Consider the following 12704-nt stretch of genomic DNA (forward strand, 5'->3'; position numbering starts at 1 on the left):
AACAGGACCGACTCATTAAAATACTTGTGACAAGACTCTTATATATTATGTAGATTTGAATAAATTAAAAAATGGAAATGGAACGATTTATTTTTCTATTATAAATTTGTACTCGTGTAAGGATGCTTATATTAAAATGAAAAAAAAGCCTCAAATATCTATAATCTGTCCCCAGATATTTAACACCACATGCTTTTTGTAATTCAATATCCATAAATATAGATTTCTTGTTTGAAATGCTTCCTCTAATGCGTCAGGTTTAATAACAACGTATACGGGACATTAGCATAGTAACCGGATGAAAATCGTGCGATGTGTTCCGGGGAACTCCGAAAAAAGACAAGATTTCCAAATAAAAATCTCCCTAAGAAATCTGATTTCGTTTCTGTGCATTTTTCCTGGTAAAAAATGTCGTGTCAATGATGAAATTATTGATTGTTAAAAATTGATGGCAAAAGTAATTTGAGGCATATTATAGAAAACACGTACACGTGCGCATGCTGTGGTTTAGGTCTGAAATTGTAAAACATTTAGCACCTGGTGAAGGCCTAAAACTGTTATTTAAATAAATAGCATCAATACCACAGTTCTTTAAATCATGATATTAATGTACATCGTGAAAATTTCTGATACAAACATTCCAAATGTAAACGCTTCTAGATGACACATGATGTTACTGAATGTAAGTATCTCTAAAGCAGCAAGGAAATTTAACAGTACGGAAAGACCAGTATTGCATTTAAAACATGTAACAGTGATAATTGGGAAAGGTTTTGGAGATCTTTTCGTTAAATACATGTACATTATGTTGATGTTTCTACTTGATTGAAAAGTAACGTTTTGTTATCATAAATATAATCAATCTTTTTCATGCATCGATCTCAGATTTGTTTAGCATCTCACATTTATGATTAAAATAGATATTTCATAAGCTTTTCATAAGATTCACATCTTTCTTATTTATTACTGCTTGCTTCAGATAAACTGAGATAATGATTTATTCTAATTTATAAATTGCTAGGAAACATATACTAGCGGAAAAAAGAAACTGTGCATTATTAAATATATGAAAAAACATTTTAAAATTACAATGAACAAATTTTATTTTTTGTAATACTGTTAACAAATGTATTCGTAACAACATCTCATAACACATTAATGTCAACGTCGAATAACGTCAATTTCAGCACACTCGAAAGTCTTTGTTATTTGAAATTGAATTCACAAAATTAATAACGCGTGTGACCACCATTTGCGTTCACGCATGCTTGACAGCGACGCCTCATTGATGCCACTTAAGTGTTCAGAAATGCATGAGGGATGTTGTTCCAGATGTTGTTTAAAGCCTGGCCTAAATCAGCCGATGTCACCGGCTGGTTTGGTAAACTGCGTAAACGTCTTTCCATTTCATCCCAGACGTGCTCGATCGGCGACAAATCGGGGGAAACAGCTGGCCAAGGCAAGACATCGACATTTTGTTGAACAAACAAGTCCCTGACTACACGTGCAACGTGTGGCCTTGTGTTGTCTTGCTGCAGAGTGATGTGATTTTGATGTCTCTGTACGTAGGGTTTCACATGACGCTGAATAATTTCATCTCGATAGCGTACGCCGGTGAGATTTCCATTGACAATTTGTAGAGGGGTCCTTCCACGTGCTGATAGTCCACCCCACAACATAACGCTACCTCCATCAAATTGTCAACGTTGCACAACACAAGCGTCCTGGTAACGCTCCCAAACGCGACGATACACCCTACAACGGCCGTCACTGCTATCCAAATGAAATCTGATATCAGTGTACAGAATATTGGCCCAGTCGCAGATGTAGTGTGCACCACGCTAGTCTAGCGATACGATGACGTTGAAGCAGTTCAGGGCGCACTGCTAGACGTCTTGGTCTGATATTTTGCTCGCGCAAACGATTGTGCACAGTTCTTGGTCTAATTGGTCGAAGCCCTGGAATGCTACGGGCAGTCAAACTTGCTGTCTGGAAACGATTTCTCAGATGCACAATTCAATTGTGGTTCTTCTGTTGACGTGACGTCACACGAGGTCGCCCAGAGCGCGTCGATCCTGAGTGTTGCCAGATTGTTGAAAACGTCTCCATAATGACTGGATGGTGTTCCGATGAACTCCAAAGTGTCTTGCTACAGTATTTTGTGCCATTCCAGCTTGCAGCATCCCAACAGCACGATTACGTTGGTTTTCGTTGAGTCGTGGCATGACATAGGGGTAAATTCTGTTGAAACGAAAGTGATTTCCTTAACAAAAAAAAGTTTAAACAAATCCTTTACAGTTCTTATGTGTGTTTATTTATTTTTTTGTGTACTACTGCGATACTATTCATTAAATTGTTTAATTGTAACTACGACTCAGACACTATTCCAAAAAATGCTTCGGAAAACTTACGAGAATAGTTTATGAAATGGGGAAACTATTACATTCAGACGAATAAATAACATCCGTACTATGTATAACTTGCGGAACCTTTCTAGCAGCCGCCGTCAAACATCATTTGGTGACAATAGATGCCAGGTAGACGTCGGTGAAGACATACGATATGGTTATAGTTGTAATTTGAACAGGTCTCCTCGTAACAATGTTTTTTAAAACTTCATTCAAAAGTTAAGCTAATATATAACTAAATAATGCGTTTAGGGAAAGCTATGTGTCACGTGGCGCAAAAAGGATACATGTTTTTAAAGGCAAAGTACAGTTGCATTTTCCCGTATCCAAACAGAAGCAAAGAGAGTAGAGGGTCGTCGTGACTGAGGTACGGCTTGACATTTGTTTAATGTATTTTGCAACTTTTTTGTTGTTAGTCATAGGTTCATTTGTATATTTTTACTACAAATATTATTTGTATATAATAGGTATACAAACCGATAACTTGTTTTTGTAATGCATTTAGCTTAGTTTTTCATCGAGAGTCAACCACCGACTCTAGGTTGTTGAAATTTATACATAAAAAGAGCAAAGTAGATATAGTAATTATTAAATCATGAATATGCATAAAAAATAAAATATTCTGTAAGTCTGTCAACAGGCGGTTTGTTAAGAAATTTTCACCGTAAAACGAGTAAATTGACTACTGATTACAAACTGGATCCACTCCATTGTTAGCTGGAATATGAAACAGTAAAATAAAATGTGGCGATAACGAATAGTGTTCTAAATCAAAAGTCAAAAGAACAAGAGGCCCACGAGTCACATCGCTCACCTGAGCAACAATAGGCATGATAAAATCAGCTTCATGGAGTCATAATACAAAATATCTGGACAATGTGGTATAAATGTAGATCCTATACAAAAAATCTGTTTCCCCCTGAATATTCTAATATTTATAATGAAGTCCCTTTTCTAACAGGATGTTATTAATATCACATTCAGCATTGCAGTTCTCAAAAAGACACTTAACAAATGTTTATATACAGAATGTAAACCTACAACAAACTCTGAACCCCTTGTGAGGCCAAATAATCGCCCAGGGGCCAAAGTATAGACACTTTTAAAGAATCAACAATACATAAAATTGCTTGCATACAAGTAAAAGCATATATAATAACATTTCCGTTTTTGTAAATAATTAAAATGATTTCCTTTGTAAAACTGAATCCCCAATGTGGCCGCACATTACTAATAAACATTGTGATTTGAATCACTATCTGAAATTGCTTTCACTAAAGTTACAGTTTTTCTAGGCAAATGTTTTTTTTCTATAGATTCCTGTGAAAAAAATTGCCCCCCCCCCTTTTTGACACCATCCTACCCCCGGGAATCATGATTTGAATAAACTTGAAATCTCACTACCTGACGATGCCTCAAAGTTTCAGCTTTCCTGCGCAAATGGTTCTTGAGAAGAAGATTTTTAAAGATTTATTCTATCTCTTCTTATGTAAAAAGTTAAAGCCCATAGTGGCCCCACCCTACCCCCGATGGTCATGATTTTCACAACTTTGAATGTACACTACCCAAGAATGCTTCAACACAAGTTTGAGCTTTCCTGGCTGATTACTTTCTGAGAAAAAGATTTTTAAAATTTACTCTATATATTCCTATGTAAAAAGTCGACCCCCCATAGTGGCCTCACCCTACCTCTGAGGGTCATGATTTTCACAATTTTAAATCTACACTACCTAAGGATGCTTTCACAAAAGTTTCAGCTTTCCTGGCATAATGGTTCGGGAGAAGAAGATTTTTTTTTAAATTTCTCAAAAATTTTATAATTCCTAATTATCTCCCTTTGCAAAAGGGCCTGGTCCTATTTTTCACAACTTTGAATTCCCTTAGCCTAAGTATGCTTTGTGCCAAGTTTGGTTGAAATTGGCCAAGTGGTTCTTGAAAAGATGTTGAAAATGTGAAAAGTTTTCAGACAGACAGAAGGACGACAGACAAAACGTGATCAGAATAGCTCACTTTAGCTTTCAGCTCAGGTGAGCTTAAATACAAAACAGGAGAATAATAAACACGGACCTCTATAAAAAATTAGAGGCAGGAGCAGGTGGCATAGATGAGTCATGCCCTCTGCTGACTGTGAGCTCTTTGTCGTAATCTGAAAATCGAGCAAACAGAACCACTATTGCATTAGTGAGATTTAGGTTAAAGAATGACGAAATACGAGTCTCCCTTAATCTGAAATGACACTTCTGCCTATAGAGGAGAGATGGGAACACATTAAGACGCAGACATGTTTTAGAGAAGGTCAAAAATCACCATCAACCTTGCAGTTTAAGGTTTTTTTTTTAATCAACTCAAACTTTACATTAACCAGCCTTAGGACGCGTCGCACCCAAAGTAGGGTCATTTTACGACAGAAGTACCTAACCACAGTTAGATAAAAAGGCTCAATAAAAATACATAAAACTTATTCAGATATGCTACATATAGTTTGGCATGTTGTACATATTTATCATTTCACATTTCAACAAAATTAAGGGTCAACGTTTAGAAACCAGGTTATTTGTTGTGTGTAAACATCTAAATTAGATCAGTCGTGTTAAGAAAAGAGATTAAAGTTTGTATTACTTAAACATATCGTGTTCGACCATTTCCTACTAAAAAAGGTTCATGCTATTGGTATATTTTTAACTGTCTCAGTATTTGAATTTAATGTAAGCTCTAAGCTAGGTCAATGTTGTTGTAATATAAACATCCAAACATATAACATTTGAGCATACGTTGGATGTCCCTCATATTGGTCCTGATCTTGCTTTTAAAAGGGTAGTTATCAAAATATGGGCAAGAGGAACAGCTTGGTATAGACACTACCCTCATAGAACGCAGTGGCACGCTCAGATGACGTATACCTATGCTCACGTAGGTTTCACTGTCAATTCATAACACAAGCGGTCAAACTCTACCCGTTGTGCCATTTGAAAAGCAGGGCTATTGACGTAACGGAGGAGAGTTGGGAGTTTTGACGCAAAAATTAATTTAATGTAGCCACCAAATCGAGCAGTAATAAATCATGGTGGCTAACTACATCTTGAAATACCGCAGTATATCAAATCAACTTAAAATTACTTCTTATAAATCGTGACGCATAAGAATTATATATTTAATATAAGCGGAAAATATGCAATGTTTGATAGAAAATAAGATTTGCAAAAATTTCATTCAGTAAAATATGGACAAAAGTCCCAAGCGTATTGTATCTTATGATCTTAGGTTTACAAGTCCGATATCGATTTACCATGGGACTATCGTGATACTCAACTATATTGTTTGATACAGACAAATTTCTATAACAAAATCGCCAGTAGTGTCTTAAAAGTATATCTTGATGTATTGAGATTCCTTAAAATGGACAATAAACAGTTTATCCTACCTCTTGTTCGGCTGCTATATGTGAAAACATGTGGTGATAACATGCATTTACGATTTGAGACGAAATGATTTTGCATAGAATGGATACTAGCAACGATCAATTTCATGAATATTTGAAGATGCTACAAGGACATGTCATGGTAACATTTTTGGGAGTTGATTTTAACAGTTACTCTGACAAACCAAAAGTGAATCAGTGTTTGGACCAAAGCACATATCATCGTCGCTGACAAGATTTAGTTCTTGAAAAAATAATTGATAAATTCGAAATCATGTACGCTAAAGCTTATTTTTTCAAGGAAACTTACTTATAAATACTTTAAAAATAGCCAGATTTTAAATGGTACGATCAATTTAGATATTTTTTGTAGTCGTATGTATTCTTACGTCAATATAGTCTCGTTCATCTCGACGCTCAGCTGTCTCCGTAGATCTCCGACAAGCAGAGAGTCTCTCTTGCTTGTCGGAGATTAACGGCGACAGCCGAGCGTTTGGTTGAACGAAACGAGAGTTCAATATTGCTTGGATCACTAAATTTTCCAGAAATATATCTATCACTGATACATAATTTGATTTAATTAAATTAATTCTATCTTTAAATATTACTTAACATGATTCATATGGGGTTTTATCAACATTCTTGTGTCGAAAAAGTCCAAAAATTCATATTATAAAAATGTGCGTAATTCAAATACAGATTTGAAACTACCTGCACTTGTCATGCAAAATAACATATCATAAATAAACATCGATAAAATCAACCCCCGTCAGTTCTTCGGTACTTTATATATTTTTATTTTTAAGTTTGGTTATGCTTTTCAGGGAAAATTAAGTAAAGATTTTCCACAATAACTCAAAACTAACATTTTCTGAAATATTTAACCTTCCTTATCTCCTTTGAATTGCTGCATTTTCAAACACACAAGAGTACCCAAATCAATATAGCTAGTGATCCACATCAACCACATTTTCGATCAGCAATTTCCATTAAGTGGTACCTTCTTTTGAAAAAAGAAGTTCTTTGTTTAACTTGTTTTGTTTAAAGTAGCTGTTAAAATCAGTTCAAATGCAAAAAGAAAACAACATACAAATGATTGCGATATAAATCATTGAAGCTTTACATTATAGTTGACAATATCGATATCTTATAACACTAACAATAACATTATGAGTAGGGCGAAATGGCCTGGTCATGATTCTTTTATAATCTATGGTTTAAGAAAAAAGCGGTCGTGATTATCACCGACTACGGTTTCTTAAAGTTTATGTTGATTCTAGCTACAAATTTATCCACGAGAGAGAGAGAGAGAGAGAGAGAGAGAGAGAGAGAAACGTTAATCTTTTGCGATTGGCCTTGTAATCTTAGGAGAGTTTTAAGATCATGTTTTTAATCTTACCATCCATAGTTTTCACAACAGGGAGAAAATAGACTGCAAGAATATTGTACCTGACAATGAATGCAGATAATCATTACACAAAAGGTAAGATGGTATTAAATATAATTATTCATACGTATTATAGGTGCTATAATCTACAAACACCTTTTTGTTCGTTACGAATTCGTTACGAATTGTCTTGTCTTTATTCAAATTCTAAAACATGGTCTCTCCTTTTATTGTGATGATATATGCTGCTCACTTCCTATTTACCTGCCCATTACTTTGTCAGTCTTCCGTACCTGGTATAATAGATATATTTTCTATTGATTTTATTGCTCACCAAATGAAGACTCCGATTCGTGTTAAAACTTTTTTTAAGAAATCAAAATGCTAAAATTCGTCGACCTCTCAATGTCTGTATTTAAGGATGCCGATTTGGGTTTTTTTGCGGAAAAACTACAATAGCATAACTCTTTATTTTTTAACCATATGTAATTTAATCCAACTCCAGTTTATATGCGAAGTTTCATGAAAATCGACCGTCTTGTTTTTTTAGGGACCATCTCAAAATAGAGGTACATTTACTATAGGAATATATAGGAAACTGTCATTTTCCGCACATCAAAGCAGTTTAAAAAAAACTACAATAGCTTTTCTTCTCAAATTGTTATATATGATAAGTAATATCATTTCCTACCTTATATGTAAAAAACACAAAATTCTACCGTCTGGTTTTTAGTGGGGGCTATCTCAAAATATTAAAATGCACCAAATTTTGCTATATATTTGGATCATCACGAATGATGATTGGTATAATGGATTCATTCCAAAAATGAGGAAAATATCCTCGAGGATAGCATCATTCTGTATATAAAATTTCAACAGCGTACAATTTTTTCTTTTTCTTTTATGTTATTTCTTATAACGTACTCCTACAAAGCTTCATTTTATCATAACGTCATAAAAGCGCAATGAAAATGCTCCCCTACCGCACAACGTAAAAATCGTGTTAAAAATAAAAATTTCCTTTAAAAATCTAAATATTTTTATTTGTTTTTTGTTTATTGTGTTCAATTTTATAAATGATATCGAAAAAAAATCAGAAGAAGTATAAAACAGCTGTATTTTGTTAGAATGCGCAAAAACATGCGCAATGCAAACTAAAGTCGGCCTCCTTAAGTGTTATTAGTTCGGCATTTAAATAACAAATTTTATAGTGAAGATTTTGTTGTAAGGGCGATACTTTGATAAAATTTTAAATGCTTTGTGATAAGAAGCACTGATGTATTATTTGATTATATGTTCATTATACGTATTAGGTGTTGTTTCAACCGTCATCACAAGACAGCCAATGGAATTGGTAAGTTTCAATGATAGTCTTTGGGGAATATCTCCTTAGCTTCTTCTCTGACCAGACATAAAAGGAAATAAAAGTTAATCATATTAAAACCCATATTGAAAATACAACAACAACAAAGAAAATGTCCAAAGGCCTCATATAAACGGTAACCTGCTTGTGATGTAGTCAAAGATTCGCAATTCAATAACTAAAAGGTAATTATAATGCCAAATAAGATGAGTGAAAAATACATGTATGTTCTGTTTAAAAACAAAATTATTCCAATAAAATTAAATGCATTCTCTTGACATAAAATTTCTTTTTAAAATAACATGCAGTTTACATCTTTTTAACAAATACAAAATCAATATGGCCGCATCATAAAAAAGCCCTTAAATTAATCAAAGGGTCATGAATTTAACATTTTGGTAGGCCTCTTTGTTGATCCTCTAAAGTACTGTTTGTCTGTAACTTGTCTAGATATTGGGAATATTTAATCAGTGCCTATTCACTATATGAATGTTAGAGCCCCTACTTATTCTCCCTTAAACAAAAAATCTAGAAAAGACATAGCTCTTTCTTCACAATATCAATGCACTAAGTCTTTCCAGAAATAGAAAACAAGTTTTAAAAGGAACATAAATAAAATATTCACTTTATAACAAATAAACCGCCGTCATTACACCAGAGCCACGCAAATGCAATCCATTACGAAATTCTAATAGAGACTTTTTTATTCATCAACACTTTTTTGCTTAGTTTGTTTGCAGAATGTCCAGGTGTAGAGAAAAATTTTCTAAGGGTAGGGAGTTATGAATTTACCACTTAATGTTCCTTTTTCACTTTCAATGTTACCTACTAAAAATTGGTAACCGGAAGTTTACAAGTTTAAAATGTTAAAATTCGACACTCACCACATCACGCAAACCAGACTGCGGCCGATAACAGCAATAGGTCATCTGAGTGACACTGGCGACCAATTTATTAACATATTTCTCGGTAGCAGACTCCACAATAAAAACAGTTACATATGACATATTTTACTTAAGTTAGAAATTTTTATGCAAATAAAAATAATGCCGTTTTCACTTTATTCGTTGCGCTTCAAGTACAAGTATATGTCAAACTCTCGTTTGTTCAGAGTACTGTAGAATCTGATTTCCGGAATGCTTACGCTGCCCGTATATTGCAACCAGACCGGCGGGAGAATGCAGACTGGGCCTACGTTTTTGGATTTTTGACATGTTTCTGCTGCAATATACCTGGTGGTCTTCTCGCATTGTACCTTGCAACTCAAGTATGATTGGAAATGTTTACAATTTAGTATCAATAAACAATGTGTATCTTTTAACTTATAATGATGATGTAGTAAATTTGTCTTTGATATTAACTCTGATTTCTTTCTTAAGAAGTATGTTAAATTGATAGTTTATATCATATTTTTGAACAGTTAATTAATATGATATGTAAACATACGTAATTATGATTTTTTATTCTTCATTCGGTTACAGTTTCAAAGATTTTTTTTATTTCTTATTGTAGGCAAGCAATAAATTTGAAGAAATGAATTATGACAAAGGAATTTGGTTTCGAAAATTGTCATATCTCTTAAGCTTTATTTCACTTCTGCTTGGGATCACAACCTCAGTTCTGATATTCACCGGAACGATACCTGTGCCAGTACTTTGAATTCAATATGTATTTATTGAAGTGAGGGTCATTTTTTTCTTATATCATTACTAAAATAATTGTGTTATAATGCATGATTTTACTTTTTAAAAAATAAAAAAATATAAAGTCTCTATGCTGAGCATTAATAATACCTTACTTTAACAAAAAGCCAAGGGGTCACATTAATCACCTGAGTGAACTTTACCATAACTCTGATCCAAGTATCTAATTCTGACCAAAGTACTTGTCTAACGTAAAATATTGTTGTTTCAGTGGTTATTGAGTCTACAATTAAGACTCAAGATGCTTTGATCATAATTATATTACAGATTGTAGCATTACAATTTTTCATTAGAACATTATAAAAGATTTTTACCCATACATTCCTACACTTGTTTACTGAACTTTTCGTAAGACTCGTAATAAGCTTTAAGGTTATAAAAAATCAAATTCTAAATTATTTCTATATCAAACATGAAAAAATCTTGACCAATGAAGAAAACGCAAAATTTGAGGATTTTTAGAAGATCTTATCCGAGAAAACAACAAAAGAGACGGTAGATTCCGTATTGGAATTCCTTGACACCCAGATACGGGAAAAGGAGACGGAAGTCAATCGAGTACGGACGGAGGCAAGTTGAAATCCAGCTCCGAAGATTTTGAAATTGAACAAAAACACCTGGATGACAGAATCCTAAAAATCAATGAACAACAAACCAAAGAGATCCATCAATTCCGGAATAAGTTGTATGCGCTTTTTGAACCTGCTGCATCACATAACCCCAAAAGGAAAGAAGGGAAAGTGAGTACCGAAGACCATTTCCCCGCCGTTACTATCCCCAGCGTGGCCACCACCGCCGTTCAAGGAACCAGCCTTATTAACTGTTTTAAACAATGACTGGTGCTTAGTTTTCTCTCTCTGGATACTCATGTAAGTTCTATATGACCAGATTGACAATATTCGGTAGCTTTATAATTGCTCTGACAATAATGCTTTGTTCTGGACAATAATTATCCAATCATTATATATACATATATATAAATTGTTGGCATGTAAAGAATATCATCAAGAATATATTTTTATTCATGCAATAATTTTTCTTTTTCTTTTTGTCTCATTACTCATTGCACGCAGACCTATCCGTAGCCACGTGTTCTTGCACTTAAAAAATTGTGCTTAAATATAATACTAGATTCAATAGCTTGATAGCCTACCGATTGAGCAGAACATATCACCCTCTAACTTATCAACGTTTGATACTTAGACGGGTAATAATCTAATTATAATTATTTTACAACAAATCTGGTTCCTTCTAATGCACTATCCTAATTTGCAATAGACGGGTTCTTTGCAATTGCCAATTGCTCGCAACAACAATTATTCCTCTATTTCAATGGCTTGACGCCTCAATAGACAGAAAAAGACATCAAAGAATGCACTGCGCTCAGATGGAAAAGGGTCAAGTGCGTGTACTGCACGAAAATATGTCCACAACTTATCTCAATACACCATCAATGACTTCGAGTATACGTTATTGGCTAAAAGACTAAAATTTATCCCAGCTTCTAGAGTCAATAACGCCAAAAGAATGGTGATCAATGATTTTGATGAGTTTGCTCGAAAAATCAGATGCTCATACCACTATAGCACAGGCGATGATTATACAATTCATCCCTTTAGAAAATCATGGGTCATATCCCCCCAAAAACTTGCAATGCACTTCAGGAGTATATTGATAAAACTAAATTGGAGCTAACATCCCTACAAACTAAAAGATTTAGGGATAATTTGTCAAAAGAAGAAAGAAGGGCCTTGTCTTCCTTAAATGACAATAAAAACATTGTTATCAAAAAAGCTGACAAAAGCAACACAATATTTATAATGGACAAACAACAGTATATCACAGAGGCTGAACGCCAACTCAAATCTAAACATTACATGCAAGTTGAAAAACCTGATCTGAAAGAACTGCACAACCACATACAAGACAAAATTAACGAGATGCATCTACATAAGTCATTAAACAAGGAAATTTATCGTTTCCTTAAAGACAATAAACCCGCACTGAAATGCAGACAATTGTACCTGCTCCCTAAAATACACAATATCAAAGATGATGTCCGAAACGCCTTAATTAACATTCTCTGTAGCATCAGACAACTCCCACCGGGACGACCAATTATATCACAGTGTGAGACGCCGACAAGGAATATCGGTGCATACTGTGGTTATTTTCTTATACCCATTGTAAGAAAACAATCTACTTACATAAAGGACACAACCGATTTTATTTATAAAATCGAGTCACAGGAATACCCACCTTACGTACTTTTAAAAACATATGATGTTACTAGTATGTATACAAACATGGAATTTGACGAATTATTAAGTGCGGTACATGATGCATACAACAACGCAAACAAAGGTGAATACTGCATTCCACATCCAGATGTCAAAGATCTCCTCTTTCTGCTCAAATGTGTATT

General features: G+C 34.1%; 1 long non-coding RNA gene across 2 annotated transcripts; it reads left to right on the forward strand.

Moving 5' to 3' along the window:
• The first annotated feature begins 2629 nt into the window (after positions 1-2629).
• Positions 2630-10348, forward strand: LOC105337135 (uncharacterized). Of its 2 annotated transcripts, none has more exons than XR_010715069.1 (5): positions 2630-2775; positions 7235-7309; positions 8527-8567; positions 9688-9843; positions 10089-10348. It is a non-coding gene; the product is annotated as an uncharacterized lncRNA (long non-coding RNA). The 2 variants fall into 2 exon arrangements; XR_010715070.1 differs by having other exon boundaries at positions 2660-2775; positions 7247-7309.
• The last annotated feature ends 2356 nt before the right edge of the window (positions 10349-12704 follow it).

This window comes from Magallana gigas, chromosome 6, assembly GCF_963853765.1.
Source record: "Magallana gigas chromosome 6, xbMagGiga1.1, whole genome shotgun sequence".
In the NCBI taxonomy this organism is placed as follows: Eukaryota; Metazoa; Mollusca; class Bivalvia; order Ostreida; family Ostreidae; genus Magallana; species Magallana gigas.